Source organism: Coptis chinensis, chromosome 7, assembly GCF_015680905.1.
Source record: "Coptis chinensis isolate HL-2020 chromosome 7, ASM1568090v1, whole genome shotgun sequence".
Classification (NCBI taxonomy): Eukaryota; Viridiplantae; Streptophyta; class Magnoliopsida; order Ranunculales; family Ranunculaceae; genus Coptis; species Coptis chinensis.
The window spans coordinates 37,797,673-37,814,927 of record NC_141462.1 but is presented as its reverse complement, the minus strand read 5'-3'; the positions used below and the strand labels follow the sequence as shown (position 1 = coordinate 37,814,927).

The 17,255-nt window shown below is 36.2% G+C and overlaps 1 long non-coding RNA gene across 10 annotated transcripts; it reads right to left on the bottom strand.

Annotated features, from left to right (window-relative positions):
- Positions 1-1,229: 1,229 nt before the first annotated feature.
- On the bottom strand, positions 1,230-16,374 carry LOC147487419 (uncharacterized). Of its 10 annotated transcripts, XR_015202975.1 has the most exons (7): positions 16,183-16,374; positions 15,895-15,942; positions 15,754-15,798; positions 13,109-13,155; positions 12,944-13,023; positions 11,971-12,060; positions 1,230-1,429 (listed from the first exon to the last, which is right to left on the bottom strand). It is a non-coding gene; the product is annotated as an uncharacterized LOC147487419 (long non-coding RNA). The 10 variants fall into 10 exon arrangements; XR_015202974.1 differs by having other exon boundaries at positions 15,754-15,942; XR_015202973.1 differs by having other exon boundaries at positions 15,627-15,942; positions 16,183-16,372.
- Between the last annotated feature and the right edge of the window lie 881 nt (positions 16,375-17,255).

The window sequence follows — 17,255 nt, the reverse complement described above, 5'->3', positions numbered from 1 at the left end:
AGATTGGAGAGTTTACAAGAGTTGTCTAAAATCAAGAACAAGCAACCTCACTCAAACCCTAGCTCAATAGAGCTCCCATAATTCCTATGAAATGAATCTCTCAAAAGTTGTCTCAAAACCCTAATCTATTTTTCTTTATATAGGTACATATAGAAAAAGGTGATAAAATATCAACAAACTGTCAAAATTCCAAAAGTTTCAAATTTGTTTAACTTCAAACGACACCATCGGTCGTGAGGGAGAAATTCCAAAGAGCTTTGGTTTCAAGCGACCGGTGTGTATCGCTCGGCCTTCTTCCCAAACAACTTAACCATGTCACTTGGGTTTCTTCCCAAACGACTTCCATAGGTCGTTCAAACATCAGTTCGATGTAGTCTCTCCTCCAAACTCCACCTTGTCGGATCGTGGAGGGAGCTTCAACTATGACCACAAAGATGGTCGCTCGAGCATGTTAGTCGACATCTTGGAGTGAAGCTTCGGCGGTTCCATAACCCAACGATCTCCCACTTGGAACCTTCTAGATTCTACATGCACAACACATCTCAATTGTAACAACTCAATCCAAATTCAATTTACTAATGAAACACTCGGCTCATCCAACATGGTCTTCAAGCTAGAAGACCTACGAAAGTTGAACACAACTTTAACTTCTCAATAGGCACGATCTTGGTCAACATATCCGCCGGATTCTTACTCCCTTGGATCTTCTCAAATGCCAAAACCTCATCCTCCAACAAAGATTGGATAAAATGATACCGGAGACCAATGTGCACTACACCATAACAGGCTATTTGCAACTGCAAAAAACCGTTGCTAATAATTTTTGCAACGCTTTTTAAGCGTTGCAAATATGGCGATGGAGGTAAAGTGTTGGAAATTTTTGCAAATGAGTTAATAATCGTTGCAAACAGAAATTTCCAACAGTTATTAACCGCTTTCAGAGTGACAATTATTAACGGTTAAAAGGGTTGTAAACAAAATTTTCCAACGGTTATTAACCGTTCGCGGAGTGACAATTACTAACTGTCAAAAAGCGTTGCGTAGTTTGATTTGTAACGATTATTGATGGATGCTTTAATATTTATTTTTTGCTTTGCAACGGTTTACAACCGTTACTAATGTGTTGATATGATAAAAATAAATAAAAAATAAATCCTACTCTAAACCTGCACCTCCTGGTACTAATGCTTTTTCATACCATTTGACAAGTAAAATAAACACAAACAAACGCCTGAAAAAAAAATATTATATTCATTGAACCATATATATAACTTCAAAAGAGTTATGAGGGTTACAAATTCAGATTTACTAAGGGTTACAAATTTCTATACGATTTTCTAAGCAATTCCGAACTTCAGAATGTAATAACAAGCATTAGTGATGATGGCTTCACTCAATATAAATCTTAACGCCGCTCCACAAAGCCCATCTAATTCCCAAAAAATCACAAAACAAATAATGAACTCAGAAAAACAATCATACTAATTAATTAAATTCATGCAATTAATTAAATATTTGACCCCCCCCCCCCCCCACCCCCAAAGATAGACCATTTGTTGTCTACTCCCATATCTCGACGACATAAACAATGATTACATAAAATCGGTGCATAAAAAAAAAACCTTATCACTACTACAAAATGACACATATACCACGGTCAATAAAAACGTTTATACCACGGTTCTTTCAAAAACCATGGGAAATACTTATATACCACGGCGGAAATTTCTTTGGTCATTGGTTTACTAGTATATGCCACAGTTACATGAAAACCGTGGGATAAGTTGGGCCATATACCATGGTTAGTTTTTTTTTCAAAGATGAGAGTACTCCACATCCCCACTACCTTAAACATAAAAGCGTGGTATATAAATTTTCCACTTTCTACCGTGGTTTATGACTTTATGCCAAATAGTCAAATACGAAAAAAAAATACACAGCTTAATGGATTTAATCCATTGTCTATTAAATTGGGCCTCCAACTCGCAAGCCCAACCCGAAAAGCTTCTCATATTCAATTTTTGAGGAGGGAAAAAAACACACACTGAAAAACTCAAAATCATTTCCTCTTCTCTCTCTTGAAAAAGCGAGACCACACCTCAAAATCAAAAGCAATGACCGAAACCCAAAAACCACCCCAACACGAGGGAGGAGGATGAGGACCAACGAGTCCATTATTATTCTCAAACAACGACCAACTCGAATGTGCACGTGCGCGTGCAGCAGCCATTTGTCGCAAATCCATTCTTGTCGTTTCTCCTCCTCCACTTCAATCTCAACCCGACCCTTTATGTTTCAGTAAAGAGCAAATTACTGAACTTTTCACAAATTGTATTAAATTAGCAAGTGAGAATAAGATTAATCAGAAGAATACTTGGGAGTTAAGGTTGATTGATCATATGTGTGAGATTATTAGAATTGATACTCAAGATGATAATGACGTAGAAACTAATTTCCAAAAGGTGCGCCCCACTCAAGTTTTTTTCTTTTATTAAATGTTGGGTCTTTTTTTGATTGTTTTGTTTTGTTTTTGTGTGTAGGCAAGTTGTACATTGGAGGCTGGTGTTAAGATATATGCTTCGAGAGTTGATTGATTGCATTCGAAGCGTATAAAGGTTCTTGGTGGGATTAATCGGTCAGAGATGATATACAAGGTATGATTGTTGTTGTTTAATATGGTTGACTGCATTAAGACAGCCATCCAAGAAGAGAGCTACTAGCTCTGGGAACTACCTAGATACCTAGCTACTAGGAACAGCCTATAGCTACTAACTCAAAGCTTGGGAGACGAGACTCGTTCGATCTTCCGACGATCTTTGCTTCCTCCTTCGCTTGGTCGAAATAAAAAGGATGATAATGGTACAGGATTTCAATCAGCTCACCAAATGGTTGCCGGCCGCTAATCGCCAATGTAATTTTCATGTTCCAATTATCTGCCCGTTGTTGGATTGCCGATATCCTATAAGACCGACTATAGACCACCACCCGACCGTTGCTTGTGTGCTTGGACATACATAGCCGAACCGGGGCTCTTCTGAAGTAAACCTTTCTAAATGCACACGCTTTTTCTTGTGCGGATGGAAAGCCCTCGATTAATGCCATGGCTAGAATAAGGCGGCCGAAAGGCGAATAGTGCTTGTCTCTTTGTCCGAAAGCCCAAAGGCGAATGCCGGGCGATTGGATCAAACCTTCCGGCGTCTCGCCCAACCTCATTTCACGATATGCCCATGCCTAGTGCTAGCCGTTGTTCCCGATTCCGATGTTTTCTTTCAAAGCGGATGGCTGATTCGCTATCGCTCTTGTCTCGATCGAGCATAAGGAACCAACCATTCGCCTCATAAGCCTATTCGAAAGTAATGCTCTGGCGGCGGACAGCCGATGCTGCTAATCGGTTACTGGGCGACCCTCCCTCGCTTTCGGGTGCCTTCCTCCCCTTCGTTCCACTCATCCAGTTAGAGACATTGACTATAAGTACTACTAACAAATTTTAACCGAAAGCCCCAACCCCCGAGGAGGAACGGGATAGTTTTATATCACGAAAAGCCCATTAACTTGGCGGCTTCTTTCGAGGAATCCAAAAGGATATAATAATGAAAAGGCTACAACTCTATGGCATTACACTCTCTTCCTCTTTTTAGGGGTTACTTGGCTATGCTTATTCCAAGAGGGAAAGGCCGTAATAAAGTAGGGCGATTCTTCTTCTGTCTGCGGTTTTGTTTCCACATTCAGTTCAGGCTTTAGTTCCTTCTCATCCAATAGTGCGACTTCCAGCTCTATGTATGGTAGTCGCTTTAGTTGCTTGACTCGGTCCTGCTGAATCCCTTCGCCCGGCTAGCTTCGTCCGTGCTGGCGGTTTAAGCCTTGGTCCAAAGACCTCTTTTTTTCGATCCAAGAGCAGCATGATAAGAAAGCTCTCGATCCCAGTTAGCCCGGTTAGTTAAAGAGACCGGAAACTTCGTCTTTGCAACTATGCCAAGCCCGATCTTGGTTCCAATGTTGCAGAGGCGGGTTATGGGTAAAAACTAGGTATTGGTCCCCGGTGCTTGAGACGAGTGTTCTTTGTTCGAACTAATCTACTTTAGGAATTCACCTAGCAGCCCTTAATAGTTATGGTAAACCAACTAGCTATGTTGCTTCCATAGCATCTGTACTTGGGTATACAACTCTTGGTACTCACACAACACTCTTTCATTTTATTTGGTAGGGGCTGTCCTAATTCCATTGCTACCTCCCTTTATAAACTCTAAAAGGAGAAGTCACTTTCGATCTTCTCTTCTAAAGTATCCGCTACTGGCTGCCACCCCAAAAAGAAGGACGGACTGTCAGACGAGATCAAACGCTGGGGATCAACCGAGCACCCTTATAGCTTTTTTAGAAAGAGTTTCAAGGTGAAGAAGCACGTGACGGAACGGAATGAATCAAAAGCGAAAGAGTAAAAAATGGAATTTCTACTAGCTACAACGTATTTGAATGGAACTGATCCCATAAAGGACTACCACAAGCCTGATGCATGAATGAGAGTGGATTGATTCTAGTTGAGGAAATACATGTGCAAACACTACTGGAGACCGGCCTTTCAACAAAGTGTCTTTGGTCTATTGATTACCCATGGGATTCCTCGAAACCGTCTCATCCGTTTTTGGATTTCACTTCCCCTTGCTTCGATACCCTGTCTCGGCTTTACTTGTTTAAAAAAAAAGTAAATCAATAACCTTTAATTAATGGATTTTTCAATGCAAATTGCCTTCTTTTTACCCCAACCCACCCTTTAAAGCCAATAAAAAAAAGCGTTCGATTTTAAAAGGGATTATGACCCAAATTTGGTTATTGCATTTATTGCAACAAAGAAGCCTCCTTTGCTTTTATACTTAGGAGAGAAAAATGATTTGGTATATGGTTTGTTATATGTGATTTATGGTTTGTACAAGTTGTTTAATATGGTTTGTTATATGTGATTTATGGTCAGTAATACATCTTGATATACCTGTTCATAATATTGGATTTGTACAAGTGGTTCTACTAGCATGGTACTGTGTTATGCCTGAAGCAAAGAATCATAGCCAGCCGGCAAGCTTATAGAATTGCCCATACTCTTTATTAATTCTCCCCACTTTGTTCTATGTTTCTTTCTTGATTGGATTAGTATGGCCTGGATTGTATTGGTTCTTTGTAGAATCCTCGCATGCATCTTTATGGCATTTATGTTGGCCCTCTTCCCTGGGCTAAGAAGAGATAGTGTTGCATTATATTGGTCACCAATCTTCCAGGGATTTATTCTGAGTAAATCATAGCAATTTAGAACACATCAGTTGCTCAACACCATTATATCTCCAGTGCCCTTTACCATTGTTTATCTTTAGAAGTATGTATTCCCCACACCAAGTCCCGGTATCTTTACGTAGAGAGAGTAGGTATCGACCAACTTTGACTTGTATTTCTTAGACTCATCGTGGAGTTGTCGCCTGATTCTTGTGTTTTGATTAGTTTTTCTTGCTTTCGTCTAACCTAGTGAGGATTCCTTTACGCCACTAGCACATGTTGTGTTGTACTGATTGGTTTCTTTTGTTTGTTTGTTTTTTAACTTCTTGTTTTTGTGGTTGATTTCCATTAATAGGATACTAACTTACTGTTTCCAGAAAAAAAAAAAAATAAAAAAAAAACACGCGAATTATTTTCTGAAGACACCCTAGACATGCATCGTATTAACCATGTCGTTTGCGTGATTATTTTGTAACCATAGAAAAAAGAGTTGGGACCAGCTTTCAATGGAAAAAATCGAAGGTCTTCAATATGGAAAAGAGCTTACTCAAGAAAATGAAAATACATTGAAGTTGCTATAGAAAGAGTGGCTGAAAAGATTGTAAGTTTTCTAATCGTTTATTATTTATGTTTTAATGTTAGACATGAATGCTAATTGTTGTGATTTGGACTTGCTAAATCCTTGTTTACTTCAAAAATTAATTGAAGGATGTCTTTGACTAAGGAAGTGGAGGAGAGGAAGGTAGTTACCAAGGAAGTAAGGACATCTTAACTCTAGCATTGGGCACACCTCGAGCATCCGGGAAGTAAAAGTGTGGGTATTACATAATTATGACATGGATTAGCGTTCACTTGTGAAAGACCGATATGGGGTATGAGATTGGTTTTGGTGGCTACTGCAGCTACTTGATTTAACCGACATTTGTTGAGATGGTTAAGTAGCCGATTACCCGCGATCAATATATCTTTAGTAGTTGGGTTGCGACTGAGGTTGAATGTATTAAATGGAAGTATATTAGCTGATTTTCAGGTTAGGACAGGTTGTAAAATTTATGAGATGTTAGAAATATAGGGGAAACTCTGTCGAATTTTTTTTTTTTTTTTTAGCCATGTTAAGGGGGTTTTATATTCTAGTTCTAGTTTGGACTCGTGTGAGTCAAACCTGCTCACGTCTTGGTTTATCAGACGGTTGAATATTTGGATTGAGCTCTTTTATTTGAATATTCAGTTGTCTGGAAAATTGGGGCGCGACACACCCCTTCCCTGGTCTACTCCAAGTGACGAAGTACCATCATAAATTCTTTTATTACCTCTCACGAAGACTACCGGGGGAGGATAAGAAGATAATAAAAATAAAGGGGTATCCACTGTTTTCCTCTTTCATTTTCCTACTTTTTATTTTTCCTTGGACTGAATTTAATGGGTATGAATTGTTTTCACTTAGTTTTGTTCTAAAGTAGATTACCTTAAATAATGAAAGCATGTTACATTGATCTATTAATTCCGTTGGCCCCTGACTTATTCTTATCGCTTTATTTTTCTATGCACTCACTTGTGCCCATCATAGCAATACTGTGAGCATGGTTACCCATACTTGATGTAGCTTCACTATGTACGTTGGAAATGGAAGAGGTTGTATTGGAATGTGGAGGGAATGGTCGGTAGACAAGACAAGAGACATTAACACTTTTTGAAATTAGGCCTAGAGTTAAGTGCACTCATATTCCTTGATTTTATTTTGATATGATTCCTCGTTAATCTAGAAAATTAGATTTGATTGTTCTTGTTTGTTAGCTACACTAAGTTCTAATTTGCTTAGGCATTTGCATAAGTCGTATGTTCTCTATCAATTTTTGGATACATGGTATTAATTTAACCAACTCTAGCTGATCTGCAAAACTGAGTAGCTAGTTTACTCTGCCTATTTTTGCCAATCCTGTTCTTAATTCTTATCACGCAGTTTGGGAGGAAAGTTTTATGTTCTAGTGCTCAGTAAGACATAGATTTACTTAAGTCATCAATAGGCCATAAGGGTCCATGGTTCTCGCTATTGGTTTTTGCGTTTGGGTTTTATGTTGTTGCTGATTTTTTGGTTGATTTGCAAGTTCTTGGAAAGCTTTAAATTTTCTGTTGGATCTCATTTTCATCTCTTAATCAAACAAAACATGTTCCAAAGTGGTTCATTGGAGGAGCGAAGCCGCTAAAGTAGAACTTTGTTCACGCTGAAGATCGACTTCAAATACAGGTGCTTCATCGTCCTCCATCCTTTTAGGATTATACTTTTTTTTTTATCTCTTTTTAATTTGGGGTTAATGTTGAGTTTCATTCAGTTGGTGGTTCTTTGCCTATTTGGGTTCTGATTTAGGTGTCTAAGTGTCTTTTTAGGGTTCATTACCTATTGTTTTCCAATTCTTAATTCGTTAAAATGTTAAGGTTTATACAAATCGACTATAGTTATTTGGAGGTGCTCAAATTTGTTTGCTAATGAAAGTTAAAAGCAACTGTTATTTTCTTAGTGGTCACTAATTACATAGGTCGGCATTTTCAAGACTTGGGCATTCCCGAATGTGCCAAAGATCAGATCTTTGGTCTTATTAACATATGGTTGCTGTGGAGTTTGTCGGGTTTTATTGCTTGAAGTGCCAAGAAAAACTTTAAGTTTAGATTTACAATTTCTGCCTTCAATAATCTAATAAGGCAAGTAGTTGTTAAAATCTTCCATTGAGTTTTTAGTGCTGCAGTTTTTGGTGTCGGGTTTTATATACAAGACTTGTCTTTGCTGATCAAAGCAAAGCAGAACTTCTTTGGGTCGACTTTATGCTATATATTTTTCTTAGTTAGATTGGGTTTTGGGATATAGTGACCTAGGATGAAAAGTTAGTTCATTCAACAATTCGGTTTATGCTATATATCTGTTTTTAGCTTGTTGTTGTGTGTGTCGACACTAGTGTCGGTTACATAGCGTGCCAAGTAACTATATATATGTTTTTTTTTCTTTTCAAAATCAATTATTCCTTGAAGTTCCTGTTTTCTTGCACATTTAATTGCTATCTATTCTATGGCTTCTTAACTTTGTTTTCTAGTGTTGGTTACATAGCGCACTAAGTAACTAACTTTCTTTTCTTTTCAAAACCAATTGTATCCTTACAATTATGTTTTCTTGCACATTTAATTGCTATCTAATTTATGGCTTCTTAACTTTATTTTTTAATTGTTAGGTGAAGATTCATGATATGATCTCTCAATAGAATGTTGTACACATGAAGATGGGTATATATGGAATATTGAGAAAAGACTTATGTGATGAAACTTGAATTGTAGAATATTTTGGTGTTTTGGAGAAAGAAGTGTAGGGGGGCTACAATATATGTATTTGAAATATTAGCTCCATATTAAGAAGTAAGGCATACATGACCAAGGCAACAACATTTTTAATGGAGGGTATGGGCAGAATGATCCTGTTTTTGGTATGGGTTTACATGACATGTATTCCTTTCACTTTCTCTTCAAAGTTAGGTAATAGGATCTAGAAAATGGGCCCTTTTAGCAAAAAAAATATATATCGCCAACTAAGAGTAGCTCCAAGCTAGTCTCGAGGCGGAAGCAATGGATGTTCTAACCTGAAACTTGCCCCATTTGATTGATTACATCCTTTTGGTAACTTCATCAGTTTCCTTTTGCTTTTTGCTTATTATACATACAATGACACTTTATTGATTCTTACTTTCTTGTACTTGTTTTTCTTCTACTTCGGGAACGACAAGCGGAAGGAGTGATGCATGAAAGCGGTGGTCGGGTTGGGCTGTTTTTACTCTAAGGGTTTGTACTTTGTACTATTTATAGTCCTCTACTTTTATTGCTGCGAGGTTAGGTTTTCCACAAAAAAAATAAAACGAAATACTAAATTCCAATATACATAAATCCAATTGATCTAATTGCCAATTTAAAGTAATATTTTCTCAATTTAGTATTTTTTTTATCTAGTGAATGGTTGTTTTATAGTTTCAAAACATGTAGGCAAGAGCTGTAAAACAAACTGAGTTAATTGGACCAAATAAGTTGTAAAGAGGTCTCTGTTCATTGTTTTCATTGGTAAATCAGATTGCCCATTTATACGCTTAAGCGCATAGCTTTCCCAATTATAATTAACTTCTCTAGCTGTATTATTAGAACTACAAAGTGGAATAGTAAGATTAAAGCAGGCTTTGTATGTAGAAAAAATCTTCTCTAAACTAAAACTTGGTGGTTTACCCTTGTAAAATATTTCATGGAGATTTGTACATGAATGTTACTGCATTGAAAGTTATTAGCCCAAAGACCTTCTGGAGGGTAGGGATACTACTCAAACTGGTTCCTCCATGAGCAAGTGAGAGGAACAACTTCTCTATCACGTAAGAGGTTAGAAGAGTTGATGTGGCCGCTATGGGTCTTTAATGCGACAAAACCGACCGACTTTCGGGGGCATCCTGTTTGAGGTAATTGATTGTTAATCTTTGTTTGTGAAGCTATGAGATGTTTGTTTCAGTTTGCTACATAAGCAGTAGTTTTCTTGGTTTAGTTTTCTGGGGTCGGTTCAGAAGAGTCCTGAAAAATCATGCTTGGGAATGAGGTCTCGGGGCTTGAATAAGATTTTTAGATCTGCAAGTCTTCTTTCCAATACAGTTGGATTCACCTCGTTTCAATATCTACACAGTAAGTTAAGACTGTTTTAATACAGAGAGGTCCGTCAGAATTTTTATGACCAAGTTCTGTGTTTGGTCGCGTTCTGTGAATTTTCTGTTAAGAATCTGCTTTCATGGTATAAACATTAGTTGTAGGTAATTTAATTATGTTTCAAACCCAATTTACCTTGTACTAATCCAAGTTATAAAAAGGAAGTTACGACAGTTTTAGTGAAGAAAGGTCAATCAGGATTTTTCCCTGTGTGAATTCAATGCTTTCAATGACTGCGAAGTGGGTAGAGTTGGTACTTACCTTGTAGGGTTTATGTTGGCTGCCTGACACTTAAATGTTGTAATCTATATATACTGAAAACATTGCTTCTAGTCATTTGATTAAAACAAAGAAGGCCCCGGTTATACTTTTGAACATATATTCCACTTTTAGTAGCCAGTTTGCACATGTTAGAAATTGGAAGGGAATAAGGTCATAGAATTCAATTGTTCCCACCTTGGTATATTTGGTCAAAGCTAAAATAAGTTTGATTAAATTACGATGATCACAAAAAATTAGAAATATAGAAATTATTATTTGATGGGATGGTTACATAGCCTTTAAGATTACCATAAAAGTGATCCACTAATTGGACTCATTAGATATAGGAGTTTTCCTCCTACCTAAACGGTGCATGCATGCATGCTCCTAATATCTTTGTGGTGGTAAGGGATCTATCTGAATGAAACCGGCCAATAGTATTGTAGGTTTGCTGAATTTCGGCATTAAGTCATGGCCAAAGTAAGTGTTTTCATATTTGTTTTCTTTCACTTCGTCAAATATTGACTCATAGCTGGTGTAGTTATTTTTTTATTTTTTATTTTTATTTTTTTTTAATTTTTTTCCAATAGGTGGTGTAGTTGTAGTTACGTTTTGCTGTCATTCATTGAGAATTACTCAAGTTTGATTGCTCTACCTCATTGTAAGCTTGTAGCACTTTACACTACCATTTGACATGTGTTATCTTTAAACATGTATACATCACATTAGGTCTCAAGCCAATAATATTAAATGTTGTTGGTAATCTACTGAAGATTTTAAAAGAAGGCGGCATTCAATCACTTATATTCCTAAACTAGCTTTTTGGTCTATGTTGTGCGAGTACATGTTCTTTATTTTATCTTCTATTAAGGTTGATAGTTGATATTCATCAGTCAAGAATGTGGAAGTTCTTATCGGTTTCTCTCTTGCAGGTGATTCAAGATAAGGGATATGTCAGCCATGTAACTTAACTAGAACTGAAGGAGACATACACGCAAGATGAACTTGACGGTGTTCGACTCGATATTATTTAGTTCATCCAGAAAATGGGGTGTTTCAAATCGGAGCGAATGAGGATGAGTTTTAGCTATGTTGGACCCTCCAGTTTAATTTATGAGTCTTACCTTTTTAATTTATGAAAAGGAATTTGAAGTTTGTTTTCTTAGTGCACTCAAAAATTAATGGAAGTTTTTTTTATTATTATTATCTTTTTTGCAATGTTTGATAGTTTATTGTACATTTTGGAATTTGTTGGGAAGATGGAAATGTTGTATGTAGGCAGTGTGTAAATTTTGTTATGCAGGTTCGGTTTTAAGTGGAAGATCATTTACTAGCATTATTATTAAAATATATATATATATATATATATATATATATATACCACAGTTTGGCATAAACCGTAGTGTTTAGTATAACTATATACCACGGTATTATAACACATACACTAATATAAACCACGGTTTCAATAGCTTATATGCCACGGTTCTGTTGACAACCGTGGTATATAATGGGCATACAAACTACGGTTCTTTGAAAAACTGTGGTATCCGTTAAAGATATATACCACAGTTTTGCTATTATTATATACCACACCATCTATTGTCACGGTTGTATAACAGTGGTAAATATATTTATACCACACTTAAAAACAGTGGTATAAGTGTCATTCTGTAGTAGTGTATAGTAACTTGACGAGTTGAAAATTGAGAAAATAGAGAGTGGGGTTTAAGTTTTTACCTTAATGAAGAGCTTGAGGTGAGCACGACTCATCAGATTGGGAAGCAATTCTTTTGGCCTTCTTGTTTTTCCCTTCATAAAATTGATACCCTACACAATACACCGAATGACAATAAAATGATCTATCAAGCTAAGAAAGAACTTGCACGAGTGATAGGTCTTACATGTAAAGGGTCCTATACTCATGACTCAAAAATAGATTTCCGAAAGTCCACATAAATATATTATGAATTAGCTTACTTATGCAAATCTCATCAGATATACAAATGAACCTGATTCAATATCAATTCACATACAGGACCTTTATCGATCGAAAAAGAAAAACTAACGAGTAAGTAGGAGATTACCAATCAAAGGATCATTTCCCTTAGAAAAGTCTTTCATGCCCTACTAATATAATGTAAGAATTCCCATACAACTTCTCCACAGACATTCTTGAGGATGTCAAAAGTTTCCCATACCTACCTATATATGATTCCTATCTCTTGAGAATTGCACTAAAATGTGGGATTTAGTGGTGCAAATTCCCTCATGCAATCAAAGACACCCTAGTTCTCAAGCCACTTTATAAACAAATCAAGAGAGAAGGACACAAAAGCAAATAGATTCCTATATCAATTACTCATTGTATATTTAGAACATACCACTTTTTACCTTCAAACATAACTTCTCATAAGTCATATCTAGCCAAAAGAAAGGCTTAACCATTGAATATCACCAAATAACCAACGGTGATTAGTATTTTTAATGATTGAAATTAACATCACTTAGTTCGCTAAATGAGCCATGGAATAATCAATACGAGCATTACAAGAGCAAAGCTGACGTTTTAGTATTAATGCATTGTCATGTGAAAAAATCTTTGTGGAATAAATATTGACGAAATTTTCTGAAACAAGGTCATATGACCAGGCTAATGTTTTTTTTTTAGTAATAGACTAATAGAATTATTAGCTAATCATGATTCACATACCTTTTCATGGGGTCCATCAATAGTAATAAGTAAGACTCCAAAAGCCAATATCATAACGCTCAGAAACAAAAGCCAGCCACCTTTAGTAAGAAGATACGTTATCGAGCGCTTAAGGTACTAAACAATAGGCAAAGTGAAAAACTTTAGTGTCTTGAAAGGTGCTACCGTTAATGCCAAATTTTCTAGTTCCAATTGATGCTTCTCCCGAAGTCCTGTTAATATAGGATAATAAATTAGCAAAAAGAAAGCCAAGAGAACTTTTTAATATTTCACTAACAAGTATATATTGCTATATACTAGTTCATGATGTTTTCCCCTTATTAGTTGTAGACATATATTACAACTCGGGTAAAGAAAGAGAAAAAGGACACAAAAAAAGACACTTTTATTGAACAAAAATAAGATAACATATATCTTCATCAGTATAAAATGCATTTACAAATGAAATAAGCAATAATTAAATTTCTTATTCCTGAACATGTTTTCTTTACATTGATACATTCTCAAAACACATAAGAACATCAGGAACTCTAGCATCCTAATACCATTTAAGAAAAAGAAAAAACCCTGAAAAGCAACCTTTATTATTTCTTTCTATTCATAAAACTGAATGTGTAAATTAAATCAATTCCCTTTGGGCACATCTTCAAGCGTTCAATATCATTAAATACCATTATGTTCAACTTTCTCTGAAGTACTAACAATTATTCAATGAAATCTTAGAGTTGGTATTCAAACCCACCAAGGATTCGGACATCTGGCACTACAGTCAGTACATACATCCTTTTCATCAATAACCTAGGCATATAAAGTCAAGATAAATAGGAAAATGTACTGTTCAAATGGCCTATAAATAAGACAAAAAACTATGGATCCTTAAAAGAAAATGTGGAAAACTTACTGTCAAAAATACCCACTAATTATTCATAAATAATCTTCCTTGAAATGTAATTTATTTGAAAGAATGGTGTGTGATAGTTTGATCATCTACTTAAGTGTCAAATTCATACTCAAGGGCCATCGTCTCAGTACACCAATAGAACTTTTTTTTCTTTCTGGGAAACAACCAATGTATCTCTTACTAGTTCTTGGCAACCAAGTTAAAAACAACAAATTCTAAATGTGGTCAAGAATTTAATACCACTAAACACCACACCATTCTTTTTAAACTGTGTAAGCATTAATAATTGTACGAAACTACAAAACTACGAATGCACAATGCAAAGTGATTTGTAAAAGGTATTCTGATCAATAAATAAGGATCTACAAAAGAAGATAGAAAAATGGAAAGAATGTAGGTTGAGGTGGCCTATATAAGACAATAAATACTTTATCTCTCTATTGGGACATCTCGAATTCCCACTATACTAAGTTTCATTATGAACCCAATAAGATTTCACCTCCTACTTATCTCCTTGAGTAGTCTATCTCCCTTAAATATATTCCTACTTGAAAGAACGACAACTAGTTTGTTTCCAGATTTGCTCAAATTTTCGAAGCACACATTAAACATATCCTCACAACTATCGAGAAAATCATCATTAGTTGGAAGTGCAACTGGTGAGTCATTTGAAAAGTTGTTTTTGTCCACTTGTTTAGTTTCAACTGAAGTTGGGACTGCTACTGAAAGTCCAAGTTTCTTCTTGGTTTGGTTCTTTCTAATGAGGAGTTGTTTAAGAAGAGTTTAACTGAGTGGGAAAGTAACATATAATTTATTAACCAACCAACATCGTCATGCGAATGCGGAACTAAATGAATGTTCAGTTTCCCTTCCACAATAACACTATCAGTGTTATACTTAGTATTACCAATGTCAAGATAAAAAAGTTCCATGGGCCATTTAAATATATGTGAAGAAGTGTCTTCTAAAGCAATCTGAATAAATAAATTAAGCAATTAGGTTAAAGCTCAGAAACATGAAGAGAAAAATGAATCTAAATACAGTACTAGACTCAAGGAAAGAGTCAATAGCTAAAATAGACGATTTCCATTCCTAAAACTTGTAGTGAATACTACTAATCCCAATCTAATTAAATGTGTTAAGGAAGTGGCAAATAATAGCAGGCGTCTAAACACCTATCCAGACTAATAACCACTCAAGCATGTACACGTTTTTTAATATAACACCTCTAACTTGCATATTGAGCTCACAAGCATGTTAAGCACTACTACCAAAATACTTGGATGAAACAGGACGGTTATATTACATGCCATTTCATTTGGCCTTCGATCTGCCTGACTTCTTCTTTGGAAATTAAGCTCATCCATAAAAAGTTTCCCACGTATCATATTCTCTTGTTCAGGCAAGTTTCCAATACTGGTATATTGGGTAGATGAATCAGAATTTCTAAATCCTAAATTACAACATTCTAGGACCTGTTCCTAGGACGCCAAGTCGAGCTGTGTTGAGGGATCAAAATTTAGTCCAAACGCAGTATCATTACTGTATCTATATCTATTTTCTTGACCGAGCGAGGCGTTATTTAGTCTAGTACTAGCTGATGGGTTTCCATTTCCATATATATCATCTGGAAATAAGTTCAAAACGAGGGACAAAATAATGGTGAGAATATATCATATGTTATACTCATACCAGATGAGTACGAAAAACAACCAAAAATTTATAACTAAACAAGAAACTGATGAAGAAGAAGAAGAAGAAGATAAAGCTAAATGGGCTTACAATCGTTAGTACGAAAAGAAACTGATACACATGAGTCCAAGAGTCGAGGATCTGCTTGGACTGTCCCAAACTCGTCCTTTATTTGTCGTAACACAAAATGAGCACCAATGTAAAGGAGTTCACTTACCTTTAGCCTCTCATGAGCTTCGTTCATAGTCTTTCCATCTTTTTTCTTCCACCAATTACCAAAACCCAGTAGATCAAGTGTAATTACCAACTCTTCTATATAACACCAATGTCAAGATAAAAAAAGGAGCAAGTGTAATACCTGAGCTGTCCATTTCGAGGACCCTGCATAGCGTTTATTTGCTTTAACCTGCACATCATCAAATATTAGTGGTCAAAAGGGATTTGATTGAAGCATCTCTCAATCATTTACGATATTGTATTTAAGCAGTTGAACTTTACATCTTTCGGTACATCCTCTAAGGTGTCATAAACAGCAAATAATTAATTTATAACAATAAACTCTAAAAAAATAACATTTCAGAGATCCGAATTAACTAAAAATATTGCAAAGCTCGCTCCAGCGCATCGACAAAAATAAAAATCATACCTTTGAAGCAAGAAAATTTGGAGCAGTATCAAGCCAAGCAAAATTGAAGTAATATTAACCCAAGTGAGCGAGAGAGAGAGGAGACTAAAGTTAAGGTTATCTTTTATATTTCGACCGAAATAATAGAGTGCAATTTTTTTTGGTTTCCACCTTTTACGAAATTTTCAAATTTTTGATTTGTAACATTTCTCAAATGATTTTTAAGCGTTAGAAATTAATTCTTGAAATTCACCCGAATTGAAGCAACACTTAACAACATTACCAACGCTTATATAGCATTGGCAACTTGCTAACGGTAAAAACCCGTTGCAAAGCAAAAAAGGTGCGTGTTGTAAATATCCTATTATGGTATAGTGGTGCTTGGTCCTAGAATGAAAAGCGGAATTCTTAGCAAGATGTATAGTACTCTGACTATCATTGTGTAACACACTCCTCTCTTGCTTCATCCCAAACTTTTCCATCAATCCCTGTAACCAAATCACCTCCTTGCTTGCCTCTGTAACGGCCACATACTCTGCTTCTGTGGTAGACAAAGCAACAATCTTCTGTAACTGAGAAATCAAACTCACTGCAGTTTCACCTACTGTAAAGACATAACCAGTAGTGCTTCTTTTGCAATCCACCTCACCAGCAAAATTGGCATCCACATACCTTGCAAGTTCACAACACCCCTTCCATAACATAGGCATTTCTCTGTAGTACCTCTCAGATATCTCAATATCCACTTCACGGCTTCCCAATGTTGCTTGCCAGGATTAGACATAAATCTACTGACAGCTCCTACTGCTTAGGCTATATCCGGACGCGTGCAAACCATGGCATACATAAGACTTCCAATGGCAAAGGCGTAAGGTACCTTAGCCATGAAGTTTCTTTCCTCAATAGTCTTAGGAGAGTGTTCCTTGGGCAACTTGAAGTGGACTGCCAAAGGTGTGCAAACTGGTTTCGCACTACCCATGTTGTACCTCTTCAATACCTTATCAATATACTCAGCCTGAGACAACTCTAGAATACCTTTCTGCCTATCTCTTTTGATCCTCATCCCTAGAATCTATTTCGCTGCACCCACGTCC